A 15000-nucleotide genomic window follows, 5' to 3' on the forward strand; every position below is an offset into this window, starting at 1 on the left:
TTTGTTTTTTTTGCTTTTGTTAGTTAGTTAGTCAGTTTTAATTTACGCTTTGATGTTCACTTGATAACGACCATTTGTACTTTGTGAGAAGCTGAGCGTATCTTCTATAACTCCATTTTTCTGCTATAGGCCCTTTCAAAGTCATGCTAAGTGCTCCTGCTGGATTGGAGGATGTAATTAATTATGCAGACTTCAAGGAAGAGACCTCAGTGGAGTCTGTGGAGGATGAGTCAACTCTGGAAGATGAACCGGACGAACAGGACTTACAGGATATTATGGCTGGCATTGTTACAGTCAATGAGAGCAGGATAATAATTGTACAGACTGGTGAGTAAAATACAACCCCTAACTAATAAAGAATGTTTTTCTCAAGATATCTTCCACCGTTCTGGTTTATAATAATGAAAATAATTAAAAAAATGATAAATGACTTTAGTTGTGGTCTCCACGGACCCCGGAGTGACTCTTTGCCGACTAATTAACAATTATTCTTTGAAATCGAGTTGAGGTAAATATTCTGCCACTATTCACCGAGATTGAAAAGCATAATTGTTTGTTTTAGTATATACTTCCGAAATGATCTGAACAACAATTGTTTAAGAAAACCACCCAAAGTCGATTTAATGGACATCTCAATTCATGCGTGTAAAACGTGCAAGCGGCACAAAGCGCCGACTGCAAGCGGCACAATACTCTGCCACTATTCACCGAGATTGAAAAGTATAATTGTTTTAGTATATACTTCCGAAATGATCTCAACAACAATTGTACAAGAAAACCACCCAAAGTCGATTTAATTGACATCGCAATTCATACGTGGAAAACGAGCAAGCGGCACAAAGCGTGCGCGAAAATGTTTACAGAAGCTTCAAACATGGCAAATCGAAATAATCTTCGTTAAAATTCCAGTCACAAACAGTAATATGATCATTTTACACCGTTTAAATCAGTAATCTAAATCGAAAATCTGCTTGTGAAACATTTTCACCTTTCGATCAGAAAAATGAAATGGAAAATGAAAGTGCAGTTGGTAAAGGGTCTACATAAATAAAAATGTGGCTCTAATTGAGGTGAGCGTTGGTTTGGTGTAAAATGGCACGTCTTGTTTCCTTGCAGCCATGTGGAACTTTCTTAAACATTTATTTAATTTCTCGATTTCAGTAACAACTTCGTTTTGCTGGGCGACCAGCCCTATAAGATTACTTCAAGTGAAACAAATTGTTGGCGTGAAGATTGTTTAATTTTCAGCAATAATTATATGAAGAAGGGAAGTCAAACACTGGTTGGCAAAAGCATAAACTCTTCTCTTACCTTTGAAAACTTTCAGGCCAAATTTTGTGGCCCTCTTTGTCATGATTCTGGCGTGCCATTTTGTTTTGTTTGGATCACGCATTATTCATTGGGTAGGGCGCGATTAATGCTCAATTAATCCGAGATAACGAACCATTCAGATTGCCTGAAACACCAAGACCACTGAGTGAGTATACACTAATTTAAAATGTGTAAATGTAGACTATGTGAAAACAAAACTGTAAAGACTGTATAAATACAAAAACCTTAAGCACACAGCTAAAATGCAATGATAAATAATTTAGTAGTTATGAAAGTAAAGGATTTAAGGTTGGATATGTACTTAATAAAAGCGTTTACTCCTTAACTAAGAAAAATTGAGGTAGATTTCGGTCCTTTGCTTCCTGTTGAACATTTTGAACACCCGCTAACCAGCGCACAACGCTTGGCATATACTTCGTATATGTAACAAACTAAAATTGAAACCGTGAAACTGTAAAGCCAAAACTACGATCATGAAAACAGCCAAGTGGCTTATAGCCACTTTGTTTCAGAAATGGTGACAATATCAACAACAGTAGTCTGTCCTGAAATTTAGATAAACAATTTTTCATTTAATAGTGCTAATTTACAATTCTACTTCGTCGTCTGATCATTAAACTGGCTGTAGCACCTAATTCATGGGCTGTTTCCTAGATTGCATACATGATAGCTCGATTGATTGCTCGAATGACCACTTGCTTGCTTGCTTGCTTGCTTGCTTGATTGATTGATTGATTCATTAATTGGTTAATTGGATGGGCGAGTAACTTATGGATTCTTCTCGTTTCTTTTTTTTTTTTTTCTGCCACAGCAACCTATAAATGCCTTGGCCACAGTTACAACGTTAGGGGTATCACTGTACACTCGTTTTACTTAGTGATCGAGAATAACCTAACTAATCCAAGGACTGGGGACATCCTAGTATCTAATGCAAGTGATGGATTTATCGAATCAGTAATTTCAATTCATAACACTACCGAGGATACAGTTTACCTCGAGACAAAGCTGAAGCGATGTAGCGAAAACTTGCAGTTGAATATCTCAAGGTAAGACTACGATACATGTGTTTATGTTGAAATATGTGTCCGTTAATATGCTTCGTAGGCTTATATACATTCGTAAGGTGACATAACCACGGTTATCACTTAAATATATTAAATATTTTATTTGGACGTCAATTTACTAGGTTAAAACAAAGTAAGCAATTGTTTTCGGAGTCAGCATTCTGCAGCGGAGGTGACAACAATCCAGGACTAATAATGTCACCACCAACTGAGCAAGTTCCACAGCTTATCGTTAACGACTCCATAGTGGGAAGAGAAAGCAATGGCTTCATTGCCAAGGTACTGTATTGTGCACCATACTGTTGCTGTTGTTGGTCCACCACCAATCCGAGCTTTCTAGTACGATGTCACCCTAATAATTAACAATCTTTCGACGAAGTGGAAGTAAACATTGGTAGATATTTACCAATTTCACCGACGTTGAGGTGAATAGTTGTTTTAGTATATACCACACAAGTTGAATAATCAACCTAGCCTCCTTTAGCGATAAGATTTGCTCCTCGGTAACCGAAGTGAAACGAGGAGCCGTTTTGTATTTCTCCGTTTGGCCAGATGTGAATAGATAACAATTATTCCATGAGCGCGAGTTGGCTATAACCAGTCTCATATCTAACAAGCGCAAATGGAATAATTGTTTTATTAAATTCCTTAAACTCCAAAAGTTTAGAAGTACGAAATACGAGCGAAGAAAGCGAGAAAATCCGAGCGAAATTGGAAAAAAGCTTGATGAAGATGCGGTGTTGTGTAACACCTGGCCCCGGTTGCTCCAAGCATGGTTAGCGCTAACCAGCGATAAATGCCATGGAAACCTATAGGTTTTGATATCTCTTAACCAACGGTTAGCGCTAAACCAGGCTTCGAGCAACCGGCCCCTGATGGTCAGACAGACGCAGGCTCGTCACAAAAACACTTCTTACCTCTTCGCGTACTTCTACGTCGGAATTGATCAAAACTTTCCACAAAGAGGTTGTTTTTCTTTCTTTATTCAAACAGAAAATCATCATAAGGTCAAACTAAGGTATATGAGTTGATAACCGAGATTGAGTAAACCAATCAGAGCGCGAGAAATGAATTATCCGCGAGTTAAAGAATTTAATAATACTTGGTCTTCACCTTCGAGCTAGCTAATCAGAATGCGCGGAAAACACTATTCACTTGTGAGGTATACACTAAAAAGATAATGACCTTATAAACCGCCCGTTGGTGTGATGGCGATGACTATGATGGTGATAAAGGTGATAATTATGTCCTCCAAAGGATCTTTCCACCTCCAAAACCCCTTTAAAAAAAGCACAAAACAAGCAAGGGCGTTCTAACTTATCTTGTTATATATGGGTTTTTTCTTTTTTTGTGTACTTCATATATATATGGAAAGGAAAAAAAAATTTAGCACAAAACGAAACAATACAGATCAAGTGCCAAACTAAAACAGAAGCATACACTTAAAAAAGTAATAAGTTACAAAACTGACAATAATGCTTCAAAGAATATAGCAGATAAACTTTAAAAAGGCAGAAAAAACAAAACAAAACAAAACAAACAAACAAAAAAAAAAACCGTTCAAGAAAGTATAACTTGGAGTAAGGGTTCCCACTTTTCGTAATGATATTTTAGTTTACTATTTTCTCTCGCAATAGAGCAACACCAACAATACATAACAAGTGCCAAGTTAAAACTAAAGCATACACTTAGCAGCTAGAAACGTAATAAGTTACAAAACTGAAAATAATTTTACAAACAATGTAGCAGATAGAATTTAAAAAAGCAGAAAAAGAACAACAAAACTTTCAAGGACGTATAAGTTGGAGTAAGGGTTCCTACTTTTCCTAATGATACTTAAGTTTACTATTTTCTCTCAAAAGAAGGTTCTATGTTGTGAGTATTCTTAATTATTACTATTAACAAAATTATAGATAAAGTTGACTTGCTTATTTTACAACGATATTTAAAATACTTGCTTTCTAGGATTATATAATTTGTCAAGATGTTATGAACTTGCACGTCTTGGATTTCAAAAAAGGCATCCGAGATTTGAAGAAGTCTGCTTCACTTACGTTTATCTCCGAAAGTAGAGCATACTTCAATCCAGAAATCTGTAACTCTCCGGCAAGAGGATAGAAAATGTTCCAGAATTTCCACATCATCTTCACCAAATTAACATAGTGGAGATTCGATTTTTTTTAAACTTAAAAAGCTTATCGTTTGTATGCAAAATTCTATTTAATATCTTATACTGGAATCCCCGACGTTTAGTATTTAAAGTCGCTCTAAAAGGGTTTAAACATTTTTCCAATCTTATTGAGATTCTTCTTTCTAGCAGTAGGTGCAGTGCACACTTTTTGAAACAAATGTGCTATAAAGTGATTTTGACTGAAAGTTTTCAAGAGGAATTTTATCATTTCTGTGAAATATGTAGAAAGTTCTTGGTTCCAAGGGAGTGGTGAGATGAGCTATAAGTTATTTACTGCTATTCAGCAAGTACCTCCATTCTAGAGAAATGGCATCCAGCAAGATAATCAATTAAAAAAGTAATAATAATAATAATAATAATAATAATAATAATAATAATAATAATAAACATCTTTGGCAAATAAACGAGACCTCAAAGGTTCCGTGTTAAACACCAGCAATCCTGCACAGTCGTAAAGAGCTACAACATATTTTATTTACAATACTACTAAACTTTCCATTAAACACTGACTATTTGCCAAAGTAGATGAACGTGCTGTTCCAAAGTATCTAATTCACTATGTCCTCTGTTGTGCTGGAACTATTTTCATTTAATAAGGACCAGGTTTCAATGCACTCTTTAAAAAACAGGGGAAAAGCAACTGGTAACTTCATATAATCGAAATCACGATGAAACAAAAACTTGTCTCCAATAGTCTTCAGATAAAACCCAAGGAAATACTTCTAGCCTGCTGGGTAGGTGTCCGGGTATTTCTTAATACACAATATTCTCTGAGTTCTGATCATAGAAACGATATCCGACGTTTTCAAGTTTCCTCCTCTAGAGAAAAAGCTGCTCGCTTTACTTTGTCTTTGCCTTTCCAAATAAAGAAGTTCAATAATTCGTTGATCTTTTTGAAAAAATCTGATTTTTTTGCACGATACTAAAGCTCTGCTATAAAAATTTTTTTGGATGACAAGCGATTCAATAACTTGAATCCTTCCAATCAGAGTAAGGCCCCTGAAATATTGCGTTTTTGATTGGTCTATGAAGACTGCATCAATGTATTATACAGTGCAATTGGAAGTTGTTATGGAAACAAAACGATGAATTGATTTTGTGAGTATAAATAATAATAGTAATAATAATAATAATAATAATAATAATAATAATAATAATCGTGTGATCTTGCTCGTGCATTTTGTGATGTATAGCCACTGTTTTAAAAGGTTTCGAATCGCACGCGCCTACGGCTCGAGCATATAACGAAATGCACTCGTATTCGTACGATTTCCTTTACATATGAGGTAGCAATAAACGGGATCCGTGATCATATTTGAAGTGTTTGTGAGGTCCAAAAGATAAAGTGAACACTCAACTCACTCTCAGAGGACAGAATGAAACATCAACTGAAGTGGTAACGGTTTTAAGCAAATTAATGGTCATCACATACACTCCATGCACGGATCACATCTTGCACGTTTCTATCATTAAGTGCCAGCAGGGGTCAATGTAACTGACTTAATCTTACTTCAAGGCAAAAGATTCACGTGGATGTATTACGTTGTTTCATAGGTAGTTAGGGTTCATTCAGATGGTGAGCTAATAGTAGCTGAAGTGATTTCCGCGAAATTGAACGCAAATGGCTCAATAATTACTGCTGTTGAAACCAGCTTGTTACACCGTCATCGCAGAAGCATCAGACACTCGGTGGGAAGCGAACAAACGGCCACCTTTTCTCGCAAGGTACACTTTTTGCCTACATTTCTACTAAGCCAATTTAATTTGGTAACTAGTCATTGAAACCAGAAGAATCAAATGTCCATTGCATCACAGACATATAGGCATTTAAGCGATCATCAACCAGACTCAAATCAATGGAGCTACTTCGGATTTTGGCTGGATGATGTCATTTTGAAAATTAATATCGATCTTAGTAGCCAAGATAGCAGTTGCTGGCTTGTATTTGTCTAATTTCGTCTTTTTTTTTTTTTATGCTGGTTGAAGAAATACTCCTATAGTGCACATATATTTTTAGACTTTTCCTGGTTAACTATGTATGTTGCCGGGGCAAGATATTTATTGCAGCCATAATGTTTATTACTGATATTCCAACTTTTTCAAAACATTGTTTTCCTTCGCAGTTGTTGTCTACTTCGAACGCAAAAATCGAGGCACGTTTGGGCTTTTCTCTCGGTTTAAATGTGTCTGTTGACATCGAAAAGAGTTTCTTTGGAGGAGCTGAAGCTGCGTCTATAGGGTTACTGTTACAAGGAAGCCTAGACTCATCTTTGGAAATTAGTATCTCTAAAGAATTAAGGTTTGCACAGTTCAGTTCACTTTGCGCAATTGTATCAGAATGATTTCATAACGTTTAAAGACCAAAAGGCCACTCTTTTCTTTCGATTATATTGTCATTGTCATTGGTCCATTGTTCTGCCGTGCTTGAAACGAACTCGTTTCTTTCCATGCGAGGCCATCGTCAGTTCAATAGTCATTAAAGCAAGCTCTCTGTACATTTGTTGCAATCTTCGCTATTATTATCCCTCGAAATAAGATCCTAAAATTACCGTCAAAACCCCTGAGGTCAAACTGAAAATACCACTTTTGAATTCACGATCGTTTCTTTGATCTGCGATGTCTCAGTTGTTGATGACCTGAAACAAAGCATAAATCTCGTTCGCCAAAATATCAAGGCACTTTACATCCCAACATTTCAGTCCTTCATAAACTGTATATTTTTTACTAGGTATTCTAAAAGTTATAAGATGCCAAAACGACAGCTTGGAGCCACCAAGTACATCCGTCTTGGACTGATTCCAATTTCTCTTGGGATGTTCCTGGAGTTGTCAGGGAGTGCTACCGCTGCCTTAACAGTAAGTTCTTATAGTTACTGGCTCAACTGTCTGCTCACGCGTACCCAAAAGCCCTTTTTTTTTTTACTTCATTTGGCCAACTTCAAGCCAATGACCCATGCTCGGAACAATCAGAGTTGGAAAGTTACATGCAGCTATTTTAATCAGCGTCGTTTAACGTTAACTACCTTACGCGACGAGCCTGTGATTTGTCTAATGGGTATTTCCTTCCATATTATGGTGCCGACAACCTGAAAATGTGGCAGAATAGTAAAGATCTACAATTAACCATGTCTCCGTTCTTTCTCGACGCATAAGATTGACACTTTAAAATCCCACAAAGTTTATTGAAATAAGTATATAATTCCAAATTGTTCCATGTGAAGTCTCCAAGAAGAAAAAAAAAGTTAGCGCATGTTCTCTTCCTATTTCTCAAAATGCCTGTATTTTTTTTGTCGGAATTACTTTTCGCTACTCCTTGTCATTATTCATAACTGCGACGATCCTTCAAATCTTTAAGCGTTAAGATGTGGCTGTTAATTTACAGGGAAGTCTTCAGCAGACTGTTACTGCCAGTGGAATGATAGCGATTGGTGGCGAATGTTGCTGGAAAAGAGGAAGTTGCTATATGACAAACAATGTGGTTAGAACTTCAGATTTTCAACATAATCCAAATAACAAAGATGGTGGGGCCGTAGACTTCCTTTTCAATTGTTACATTATTTCTCGCATTCCTGATCCAACAGTTCTATGGAGACAACCATTCGCTCTTTTTCGCCAAAACAAAACTTTATCTTTCACTGGACAAGATTCCGCATTCTTTTTTCAATTGGGTTGAAATCTCATTTTTTTCTATGATTTTTCAGTTATTTATTTTTCCTAGGGACGTCATTCCAGAATATCGGTCACTTCCAACAACTGGTAGGCATGTCAACAAGAGCACTGCATTTGGCACATTCACGGAGTTCCTTCGGCGCATCACTCGACCCTTCCTGCATCTTCTCGCACACCATAGTTGACTCCTTGACATTATCTTGTGTTGTTTCTTCCGCGGTTGGAGGACATTGTACTGCGATACTCTTATTCCTCCGGCGTTTTGTCTCGGCTTCCGTGTTGACGAGAACATCGGGTTTTTCAAAAGAGACTTTATTCGTCTGAATAATAAAGACGAACACGGGAATTGTACTTTGAGAAACTAAAAGGAAATCTTATCTGGTTAGCCGAATCTTTCGTAAGAAGGACTTGTACGAAAGAAACGTCTCAAGAATAAATTTTCTCACCTTCCTCTTGCCTTGCTCGCTTTCAGCTGGTTTTAAACTCTCGCCTACAGACTGTAGAGCCGGAATATGGACAGCTGGAAAGACGAAAACTGCAACTTCATCTTTTCGCAATCTTTGTTGAAGATTATCCCGAGTCAGATCTGAAAACTTCACTGTGAAGTTGTCGTCTCGGTTCTTCAAAGACATAGCCGAGTATTTGGTGGGCTTCCAATGTACCCGCTTCAGTTAAACAAGGGCAAGCAACCTTTTTCTTCTCTTTCTTTCCTGCGGGTTCTCCGCCCCATAGTAAGGTACGTGATGAAGTCCAATACCTTCATTCTGATTTGGAGTGTTCTTACACCCGAAAACAACACAGGCATCAGATATTTTCGATGAGTATGTTGTTGATCACCACCCTCATAAAAGAGATCCTGGTATGACGTCACCAATCGTAATCGATCCAGACCCGATTTGATAATTTTTTCACTCGGTAATGTTTCAAATGGGGGCGTCTTTTGCCTACTTTGAGAAATCAAATAAATAGGGGGCTTCAACCAAATGAACAAAGAAATTAAATTGCAGAATCTTGCTCAATGCGATATAAAGATTTTTTCCGGCTTAAAAAAATGGTGGTTACAGGAATTAAAAATGTAATATTAACGCAATTCACAATTAGCATAGGAGATTTGAACAGTGCCTTTTATTTCATGATAATCAGAAACACTACAGTATATATTCCCTTTATCTGTCTCAAGGCTATTTAGCCTAGTTCGAGTGCTCTACTAATTTGGGAGACTACAAATCAAGTGAAATGAGAACAAATTATATCAAACGTTGGTTTTTGAGGAGAGGGGAAAACCTGAGGACCCAGGGGAAAACCTCTTAGAGCAGGTTAGATAACCAACAGACTGAACCCACGTATGACTTCCAATCCGGGAATCGATCCTGGGCCACATTGGGTGGAAAGCGAGTGCTCTCACCACTGCGCTATCCCTGCTCCCTTTTATCCACTCTGTATTTTTGCTTTTGATAGCAGACGCTGTTGTTCTTTTTAATCCCTTACTTTTTATTCTGTCTTACCTCTTAAACTTGTAATCACCTTATTGCTCTCTTTAGATCAGTTTTAGTTCAAACAGGAACCAGCCAGGCCAAAAGTCAAAGTTGGAGCTTCGTTAGACGTCATAGTCGTGCCAACCATCTCGGTACAAATACCGGTTGCACCAAGAGTGAAGGGGAAGTCCTCACCAATTAATGTTTTCAAGAAGATAGGTAAAACAAAAAACTAAATGTATTATTGGTATCGAAACACAACAATCTACCACAGTTCCTGTTCTGAAAATTTGTGGTTTTTTTCATGCGGATGTAGTGGTTGTGAGTGCAGTGTTATTGCTGAAAACGTTCTTGGAAAAAAAACTGTGCTGGTAGACATATACGCTGAAAAATCTCAGTAGTGCATTTATTTCTCACATTTTGTGTAGTGATATAATTTTGAAATGCTAAAAAAAAATTTTCTTAGTCTATATATGGGGCACCAAGACATAACCATAACCCTATAAAGGCGTTTGCTGAACAATTAACAATTATTCGCCGAAGGAGAGATGAATGTCGATGAATAAAAATCGAGACGAAGTCGAGGTTTTGTTCACCGATATTTACCGAGTCTGAGGTGAATAATTGTTTTAGTATAATTACATGGGTGATTATTTGAAAAATATCAATTTTCTTTAAATGAATTAATTTCTTGGTCTGTCACCTCGAGAAAACGGTTCGCGGCCATTTTGAAAAACCGCTTAATAAGTGATTATCGCGTAATAATCAACTCAAGTGCAACCAATCAGTGCAGATAATTCTCAATATTCACCTGTGTAATTATACTAATATGGAATTACTAAAAATTATTATCGTTACAGTAACCCTCACAAAGAATAGCAGCTGTCTTTATTTTCATGCGCCTACTGAGGGTTTTGACCCGCTCAAACAAAAGTAGTAATATGGGCTCCCATGGCTCGGTTTGGGACCGTCGATAATTGAGCGTTCTGATTGGTGGATTTAAAAAAACGGAGCGTTCTGATTGGCTAAGCGACTTATGGATAAATACATGGATAATGTTTCATGTGATTTTGATGTGATGCATCGTCTTCTGATTGGTGGAGAGGGAAGTGTCACGTTCCCAAGATGGCGGACGTCCTAAAAAAACGGGTTTGGGACAGATGACATCATCAACGAGACCAAAAAATAGTTTTACGAATTCAAAAACGATTTAATGACAGAGGACCTACACTCATAGACAAAACTGTTGAGAAGGTTAGCCCTTTTGACTTCTTCATTTTAGCTCTCATTAAATGTTGTGCAAAACTGAATGGTTTTAGTGGGAAATTGTTGAGTTACCCTCCAGCGTTGAGTAGGGGGAGGGGGGCTATATCAGGGAAGGTGACACTATTTCTTTTGCGTTTTAACAGAAGCGGGTTGAAATACAGCTTTTGTGTGGTTCATTTCCAATTACTTTTGTCTATGATTGTAGATACAGAACGGGAACGTAGGAGGCAGCCTCGTCCCTAACAACAACGACAATAACTATGTACATGAAAACGAACGAACTACTTACATAAAAAAAGAAAGAAAGAAAAAAAAAAAACAGTATAGACATATTTGGACCTTGTTCATTCCTAATGGCATTTATAATTGGATTTGTGCTTGACTGGATCGTGCCGCTGTGATGTAGACTATGGCCAGTTTGTGTGCGTTTTTTGGAGGTCTGGCTACCCTTTTGACCAACCAAGACATAAGAAGACTTGGTGTTTGCCAAGTTGACCAGACCAGATTATAGTCTGATGATGCAGAACGGTTCGTTGACTTGGGGGACGACGAGGATTACCAGCAGGTACTGTCTGTCGAGGAGGACGCGGAGATGTTGGCATCAATGGGCTAAGATGGCCCGACCTGCCAGCCAGTTCACTGATGTGGACGATTCGACCAAATGGCCCTGTGTCATCTTTCAGGAACAGCGGTGGTCAGACGGGGAGATGACTGAACAGCAAAAGGCCAGGATGCGACTCGTGAACAAGGTGGCAGAGGGGTTGCCCGAGGGAGTACTGGACTGTGCGTTGGGTCTCGACCTCTTGCTGGACGTCGGCTGCTGTCATAAACCCGTCCACGTTGGCTGCCTCGTCTCAAATGGACTTGTCCCCACTGCCGGGAAATATATTTACATGGACTAGACAAGGAAAAGAACGAATTGGTGCCTCATTTGTTTAGGAATATAGGGCGCGATGCATAGGAGGAATGGGACTATGATTCTGACGACCCTTTTGAGGAGTTTGAGGTTGTCCAGAGCGCTCCTCTTGGGGCTGGAAAACTGAAAGCGTACCTGCCAGATCACCAGTTCTCCATCCGTCTCAAAAAATCAAACGGTGCGTCCTCCACATCCCCAAATGACGCCCCATGGTATTGTCCCGTGCCATCGCTCTTTCTCGGGGGTCCATTAAGCTAGCGACGACTGCAATGCACACCGAGGTTGGACCAAACAGTAAACGAAAGCGACGCCACCATCGTGCTCCTGCAGGACCTGAGAAACTCCACCTGCTGGCCACCACACCTAGTCTCTACAACGAAAAGATCATCATGGTGGATGCCAACTGGTCCCTTGCTTGCTTCGCCTACGATAAAGGAGAGACGTTACTGGGACTATTGTACAATGATGGACATTACGACGCTTTATCCATGTTGCCGGGGTTTTCGACAAGAGCTACTTCTGCCCTTGGTGTTTCCGACCATACAACCATCATGGTAAACATGCCTGCCCCAACAACAAAGCCAACCATTGCAGAGCATGCTTGCAAGAGGGGTTGGACAGTACCATTCGGCTCATCCCCTTTGTCATTAATGCAGACGGTATTTTTATGGGCAAGCGTGTCTCGATGCCTATAAAGCCGACGGCAAACCCGTCGCCCGGAAACATACTTCGGTCTTTGCCACACGGCCCAAGTGCAAGGAATGTCATCGTCTCTTGCAGCGCACCTTGGAGATCCAGACCCATCATTGTGGGCCCAGGAATGCCATTGCTGTCACGAAGACGTGAACATTCACGCCCAAATGCAACGGGAAAGACAGGAGAAGCAACGACGACCCCCACCACCACCACTACCCGGCCGATCGCCGAGGCACCGCGGCAGGGCTACGCATACTACTAGCGAATGAGTTGAACGACGCCAACGATGAGGAGGACGAGGACAACGAGATCCTACCCCTGCATGTCTTTTTTGACATCAAGAGGATGCCGTTTGACGGACGTCACAGGCCCAATTTGGTGGTGAGCGAAAGGGATCCCATACGATTTCTCATTTCGAAAGGGATCCCATACGATTTCTCATTGACACCTGCCTTGTCAAGTTCTTAGAATGGTTGGAGATGGTGACGAACCAGAGAACGGGACCCGACAGTGTTGGCCCACAATTTCCAGGGATACGACAGCTACCGGTGGTCGACGAGTTGCACCGACAAAAACAACAACTCAAACAGGTGCAGAACAGAAGCAAGGTCTTGTAGTTGACTTACAATGACGAAGACATGACCATCCGTTTCACCAATTCTTTGTCTATCTCGCAAATGCCTCTGAGTGCTTTTCCCAAAACCTTCAGCCTCACGGAACTCAAAAAGGGTTACTTTCCCCATTTCTTCAATACAACCGATCATCAGGAGTATGTTGGTCCTCTTCCAGAGAAATGGTTTTACATGCTGGAGGGAATGTCACTCAAGGGTCTGCAAGACTGACACGTGGTATGATGATCAAGTGGCCAAGAGGGTGGTCTTCGATTTCCAAGAGGAACTGGTCTTCTACTGTAAATCGGACGTGCGGGCTTCTATCCCTTCGCAGAGATGACTGTGGCCTCTGCATGCAATCGTTACTTGCGCATGTGTTGCCTGGAAAAAAATACTATCGCTTGGGGTTACGGGGCCGCGTGAGTCATTCCAAGGCTTCCATGGAATGATTGACATGGTGCGAGCACCATTTGCGTCTTGAGACCTGGTTGGCTCGGTCTGAAGACGAAACCAAGTCCGGTACTTCACCGAACCCCAACGGTTCGTGACGTTCCTGGACAAAGATCAACGAACAAGGTTGTCTGACATTCAAATGTGACCTCGAATCATGCGCGGGCCTCAATCCCTTGGCACAGATGACCGTGGCTTCGGCGTGTAATCGTTACTTGCGCATGCACTGCCTGGAAGAAAATACCATCGCTTCCTAACGCCCCTTGGGGTTTACCGAGCTGCATGGATCATTCCAAGGAATTGTTAACATGGTGCGAGCACCGTTTGTGTCTCAAGGCTTGGTTGGCTCTGTCTGAGGGCGAAACCAAACAACACGAGGTCATGGCCTGAGCCTACAGACATGCCGTAGCCGATCATCATTTCTTGTATTATCAGAGAATCAAGACGGCGAACATCACATCCAGTGTTCCTGACACACCATCAACCGGTACGATCCTGACACCCAGGCGTCTACAAATTTCACTGGTGTTTTTGGCATGAGTGCCGGACCGTCCATCGCCAGCGTACCGACCCGCACTCGAAACTCTGGATCGAACGATAGACGACCTTAATATGATAGACCATTTGATGTACTTGTGACTAGGGACGAGGCTCAGTAACAGGCCGCCTCCTACGTTCCCGTTTGTAACTAGGTCGTTTGTCATTAAGCCATCTTTGAATTCGTGATACTCTTTTTGGGGGCTCGTGATGATGCATCCGTTCCAAACCCGTTTCTTAGGACGTCCGCCATCTTGGGCACGTCCACACTTCCTTCTCCATCAATCAGAAGCCGATGCATCTCATTTTAAATCACGTAAAACTCATGCATGTATTATTCATAAATCTCCTAGCCAATAAGAACGCTCAATGTTTTTGGAATCAACCATCTCCAACCGTCCCTAACAGAGTCATATGGACGCATAATACTACTAAAGATGGGTTCAGGAAAATTGCCTTCTTAAATACAGAGTTTATACTAGTTACGTAACTAAAGAGTTTGCTTCCTCTTCTTTTAGTGGGAGAAATCCTTGAGGCTGTCGACATTTCAGTTTCCATATTTGCAAGAGCACCGCTTAAAGCTGAAATTTCAATTCTATACCCTTCCACACACTGTAACGGGAGCAGTAAACCTGCACAGCTGAAAGGTGGTTATGGAATATCAGATCTTATTTTTGGAGTCTCAGTCTCACTTATTGGCAAACGTTTTGAGTCAACATTTAGCTCCGGGTTTTCTCTGATGAAACCTTTCAGGTGAGTTTTAGAAATTGTACAGACATTGTACACTCTTTTTA

The 15000-nt window shown here is 40.2% G+C and overlaps 1 long non-coding RNA gene across 1 annotated transcript in view; it reads left to right on the forward strand.

Annotated features, from left to right (window-relative positions):
- Positions 1–9827: 9827 nt before the first annotated feature.
- LOC137984032 (uncharacterized) overlaps positions 9828–15000 on the forward strand; it is a 5965-nt gene continuing 792 nt past the window's right edge. The window contains exons 1-2 of the long non-coding RNA XR_011119071.1: positions 9828–9949; positions 14725–14959. This is a non-coding gene — a long non-coding RNA (uncharacterized lncRNA). The remainder of the gene's footprint in view (positions 9950–14724; positions 14960–15000) is intronic.

The sequence above is a fragment of the Montipora foliosa genome, chromosome 13 (genome assembly GCF_036669935.1).
Source record: "Montipora foliosa isolate CH-2021 chromosome 13, ASM3666993v2, whole genome shotgun sequence".
NCBI classification, from domain to species: Eukaryota; Metazoa; Cnidaria; class Anthozoa; order Scleractinia; family Acroporidae; genus Montipora; species Montipora foliosa.